Source organism: Odontomachus brunneus, unplaced genomic scaffold (assembly GCF_010583005.1).
Source record: "Odontomachus brunneus isolate Ranch 3 - 2012 unplaced genomic scaffold, Obru_v1 Obru_scaffold_169, whole genome shotgun sequence".
NCBI lineage: Eukaryota > Metazoa > Arthropoda > Insecta > Hymenoptera > Formicidae > Odontomachus > Odontomachus brunneus.
The window spans coordinates 131,445-137,444 of NW_022639619.1; the positions used below are offsets into that span (position 1 = coordinate 131,445).

A 6,000-nucleotide genomic window follows, 5' to 3' on the forward strand; every position below is an offset into this window, starting at 1 on the left:
ATCAATAAGTAGCCTTAAAATTAATGTAACAAAATTACGAGGAAAGATAAATTAAAGAGAGGGATTCATATCACGCTAATTTTGACATGTCATTCCGAAAAATGACAGCTTTCGGAGTATTTCACAAGTATTCTCGCTATGTGAAATGTGTTTTCATACAAATATCGTTTTATTTGAAAATGGCACGCAAGAATTTTTGCCACGCATCTTTTCGCTCCTGGCGTCATCAATTTGGGCAGCTCCTCTGCTGAGAAGTTCAACAGTCGAAAGTAAAGAAAAGTGGAGAGAGGAAAAAGACGAAAAGAAGTTTGACTTGAACCTTGCGAAATGTTGATTGCCTCGCATCGCGGACAGTTGTTTAATAAGCGTGCATCTTTCATCGCACAGCAAGTCGGAGTTTGCTCCATTGATCTCACGAGATCGAGGGTCAACGACTCACGGGAAACTTGGCGGGCGTGCTCGTGAACTTCGTCGAGATTTTCGCGAGCGCTCCCGGCAACTTTCATCGCCGACGCCGGAGTTGAAACGACGGCGAGAGCCCGCAGCACAGAATGCATTCCGTGCATTCGCACACACACACCGCGATGGCGCGGATAAGGATCTGCTGCCTCTCTTGTCCGTTACTCTACGTTAGTAGCGTGAGAACAATTTCCCCGAGCCGCTAATCAGTCATCGAACGCGAGACAACGCCGCGAGCAACAACAATTGAAGGCACAACAAACATTCGCGGCGCGGGACGAGGGAAGCGTGCGCGCGCGCGTTTTATCGATCGCAATAAGGCGGAACGCGTTATCGTCGACGATGATTTATAATAGCAGCGTCTGACTCGACAGATCGACGCACCGGATAAATACGCTATCGTGGGAATGCGAGCCGCAACGAGCGATCGTGTCGAAGCGACTGCTTTTGTTCCGCCTAAGGTAAACACCTCGGCGATAACGGATCATCGATCGGCCACGTAAAGCCGGCCGCGGCTGACTGGCCGACGGCACGTGAAAACTTCATTAAATCATTCATCGCAGATCCTTATCCGCGCCATCGCTGCCTCGTTATCTACGATTAAAACGCTCTGACGACGCGTCGACAGAGCGCTGACTATTTTGCAACAGGTATACTGAGCGAAAAATATTTGGCATTTATATAATCCCGAGTTGACCCCACTTCCGACCTCAATATTCCAACTTAACGCCTGTTTTAATATTCTGAAGCTTATATCAAGCTCTCTTGATTCTACTTAACCTACTGGCTTTGGCAAGAGATCCTTTTCGGAGCCTGCAAGTGAAGTTGTATGCATTTTCTGCCATTTAGAGACGATAAGTAGGATTTCAGTTTTCATGTGCATTTACAAGTACACTGATCCTTTAGAATGTACAGATGTTGGAAAATTCAGGTTCAAAGTGGGACTAAAATTTCGACTCGGGATCTCTCGAGATAGACAAACAATTACTATAAATTATGACGAAATGCTCTAAATTAAATTTTCAAATTAAATTCTGCTGTGATATTAGCGATAGCGTAACCTTGTATATATGTTACTTCATGCCTTCATTTTCGTGTTGGAACAAGCGAGAAATATAGTCCAAAATAACTGTCCAAAAATAACTGCAATTTTAATCAGATAAACCATTTCTTCTCTCAGTAGTAAAGGACGCTCTCCTTTCTCATAACGTCGGACAATTTGCACTGATCCGTACTGAAAAAGTATACGGCGCTACACACAATTGCACGAGCGATGTCGTATGTGATGTATGCGCAAGAGTTGGACTATGCAAATCAGCGCTCGCTATTTCGCGTGTTCGCGCATAAATAATGCGCAAGTATGTGCGAGCGTGCGCGGCGGGTTTCTCACCGAGAAAAACCCGATCGAGATCTCGCTTTCCTTGGAGCGGCTCCCGCAGTCGCGCGCGTACGCAAGAATTACCGCGAGACATGCCGCCTATGCGAGCGAATTATCCCAGCCGACACCTCGCGAGTCATTTCCACGCGAACGAGGCGCGCGAAGGAAACAATAATATCGGTTTCCAGCGGAATGCGAACCGGTCGGGGAATTATTGCGAAAAGCCGCAACCGGATTCTTCGACACACACCGGGAATGCTCAGGTTGTACTTGTAGATAGTAACAACTCGGACCGGTTCACGAATTTCGATGTCACGGACGCGTGGACAAGTGGCGCACGAGATATGTGCGCGTAAAATTTTGTGTAACATTCCCTTGCCCAGAGTGGCCACCGAAAACTCAACTCGACCGAGATTACTCGGTCGTGATCGACTGGAATAACATGTCTCGATGTGGTCGAGACATGTTGTATTTCGCGAATCGCGTTACACACACACACACACACACACAAAGATCTGTACGCTACTTTTAAGGCTCTTGGGTCCAATTTGCCACGGCTTGAGTCGTGACGTCTGAGATGAGAAGTGACATGTTGAAGGTCCTTGCGCGCCATTCCCAAATAAAAATTCCAAACAGGAATGTTGAATAAAAATAAAAATTCGGTTTGCTTACACATAGCTGAAGCAACCTTTCCTTCCATATGGTTTCATGATATTTTTGCAAAGAGAATAACTTCTATCTTGGAGTAGCGAATGAGCTTCTTGAGAATTTGCGACGAATACATTTTCAAACTATCATCGAGAAAATATTCCTTGTTGAAGGTAACTTGAAAGAAGGAAAATGAACTGAGTGATCGCTTCTCTCAGCGGTGGAATTATATTTTCCTGTGCGTACATTTCGATCGATTGAGCGGCCGATCGATCGAAAATGCGCGTGTCCGCGCGACGCGAGGCAGAAGCGTTGGCAAAATTTGCAGGAATCCTCGCACGATGCGTTGCGTCCCGAGAAGCGTTGAAGGCACGACACGCTATCTTATCGTCTCTTATAGACTGCGGGCAAGAATATTACGCTGCTCGCACACACAGATAATAGCGAGATAAGTCTCGATAAGACGAACTGGTGCCATTTGGTTCATTTTTATCATTTTTGCGACTATGCAGGCACTTGTGTCGATGCGATAAAGAAAAAAAAAACCATGTACACGCCTTTCACTTGTACGCGCGTCCTCGATCCGCGAGATCACGAGTCACGAGGAGGAGACGAGGAATACCCGGCGCACGATCGTTTGAGATTCTCTTACGGTAATTGCACGCTTAACGACGCGACGGTTAAGCGAAGACGAAAATACGAGGATCCGTCTCTCTCTCTCTCGTTCTCGTATCGATCACGAATATTTTATCAGCCGCGAATATTCCGGGAATACTTCTGCTTCGCTCGAGGGGAGCCTTCCAGACGTTATCAATAAAAAATTATATTAGCCGCCGTCGTGCTGCAGACGAGCGTACTTCTATTTTCAAAACGAGCACCGAGTCGCGTGCAATTTATCAAAGAGTTTCCACGACCCGAAAAATATTCGACTCAAATGTCTATTGTATTCGGGGATTTCCAATTCGTCCCGCGCGAGACCGCAGATTTACCCGGATAAAAAAAACCCGAGTCGAAATTTTAGCTCTACTTTGGACTTGAACTTTCTAACATCTGTGCATTCAGCAAAGCTAGTAGATTAGATAGAATTAAAAGAGATTAATATAGATTATAGATTGATATAGATTTCAGAATGTCAAAATAGACATTAAATAGACATAACAGCATTAATAAACATTGAGGTTGAAAGTAAGATCAAAATTTCCGATTCGAGGAGGGGTTCCGTGAAAATGTTTCGCGTGCACTATTTTCTTAGATCCTATTTGATAATCGTTACTTGAAACTTGTCTCAGGTGAAATATTCAGATTTGAATTTAGAGATAAATGCGACTTTTCAGCTGAATCGCGATTAGATACTATTTGAAACTTGTCTCAGATTAGGGTACTCAGATTTGAGTTTAAAGCTAAATGCGATTTTTCAGTTGAATCGCGATTAATCGTTACTTGAAACTTGTATCAGGTAAGACATTCAGCTTTGAATTTAGAGATAAATGCGAGTTTTCAGTTGAATCGCTATTACAAATGTAGTGTCGTACATATATGATTAAAAAAAAAGTAAAGAGCCCAAATGCAACTCTAAATTCAGGCCTTTCGTCTGAGTGAGACAAGTTTCAAGTATTAACACTGTTATTACTATTAACGCGAGCCTTAATTATGTGTATTTTTATTTCGCTTATTTTTACGTTCTTATCTTCGCGTCGCGAGTGTCGCGCGACTCGAGAGTGGACTTTAGCGCGCGGCGGTGAAAAATAATATGCCTGAAATTTATCAATCTCACCGATGTGCACACGACACAGACACACGCATTTTTCACCGCGCCGGACTCGGAAAGGAGCTTCGCCAAGCGGATTGTGAGAGGCCGAATTCGCTGACGACACCATCGAGGAAGCCTTCGGGGCCTCTTCCTTCTAAACGAGCCGCGAGAACGCTGATTAAACACACTTCCACTGTTATATCGCTTTCGCGAACTCCGTTATCGTCTACTCGCCGACGCATATACTGGGTGCTTTGTAAGCTTCGCGTCGAAGTTCAGAAACGTATCCCACGATAGATCTGGAGACCGCTTTGCTAAGCAGAAATTTGATCCTCTTTTTTTCTCTCTCTCTTTCTCTCTTCCTCCGCAGGATCGCATCTGTTTTCAATTAAATAGAAAGAACGTCTAACGTGCCTCATTTATTTTGACGGATGGAGCTAATACCAGCGAAATGAAATTTAGTTGAGATTAACGAGAAGCCTGTACAACGCCTGCTCGTTCGCTCGCAATCTCGGAATAACGTTTTTTTCTGCGTCGACGATGGGATTTTAATTATTCACGCTTTCAATTCCCGTAACGAAGGGGAGCAGAAATTGAGTTTGCTATGTTAGATCTCTCATGCATTTGCATCGCGAGCGATTCGAGATCCGTTTCATAATACAGTCCTCGCGTCTTCACTCGAGGAGTCGCCAGAAACATCACCGGAGATACCAGGTGACTGAATAAACGATGAACCAGTGTATCGGTGAACCTCGAGCACGTGACGCAAGGCGTTAAGCATTCTCTTTGTATGCTTTAAATATGGACACAGCGAGACGCTACCTATTCAACGGCGGATGCCTAACGGGATCTTTGAATTTCTATTGTGCGTTCCTATTCAGCGCGGCACAATGGCGCACGCACGGGGCCGATTATTGTACGAGTTTTTGCGAATGCAAGTGCGCGTCGCGTGAAAGGAAATTCATCCTGAATGTGTCTGTTGACCTCACGAGCTCGAAATGCGCGCAATCTCGCGGTCGAAGGCGTGGAATTACGATTTTATGGTAGTAACGAACGCCAAATTACTCACCGTCGGAATATCGAAACTTTAGCTCTGCTCTCGACCCCTGAACTTTCTAACATCCGTATATATTCTCAAGGATCAGTACGATAACAGTCCCAATTATGAATCTCGTCTCAATTTCGCGTTAAACTTGGTTTATTAATATATCCAAAATGTACACATTACAATGTGAAAACACGCGAAAAATTTTGCGTTCTTTATTTCTTTTACTATTATATTCTAAAGTCACGTTTACGCACAACATTTTTATATATAAAAAATATATTTAAGAAAAACAACCTAAAATATTATATAAATAAGAAAATACACATTTTCTTAAAACTTTTCCATTACGAGATAAGTGGAAAAAGCAATCGTTTATTCTATTTAAAACGGAAAAATTTAGATCTAAATAAATATATTATTAATCCCCATCGAATAAATATTTCTCTTTTTCTAACTGTTTTTCCTCTCAGTGTAGTAAGTTAAATAGAAGTTTAAATATTATAATAGGCATTAAATGTATAGAATACTGGAATCGAAGATAGAGTAGGGATGAGTTTCCATTCGTCGCGAATATATGCGACTGTTCAAAACTATTAATAGTCATTCATTTCGTATTCACATGATAAACGAAGAATTCTATTCGTATTTACGGTTCTGCGAATATATATATATATATATATATATATATATATATATATATATATATATATATATATA

At 42.7% G+C, this 6,000-nt stretch overlaps 1 protein-coding gene across 5 annotated transcripts in view; it reads right to left on the bottom strand.

Moving 5' to 3' along the window:
• Window positions 1-6,000, bottom strand: part of LOC116851235 (probable JmjC domain-containing histone demethylation protein 2C) — a 402,970-nt gene that overhangs the window by 21,244 nt on the left and 375,726 nt on the right. The window lies entirely within an intron of this gene.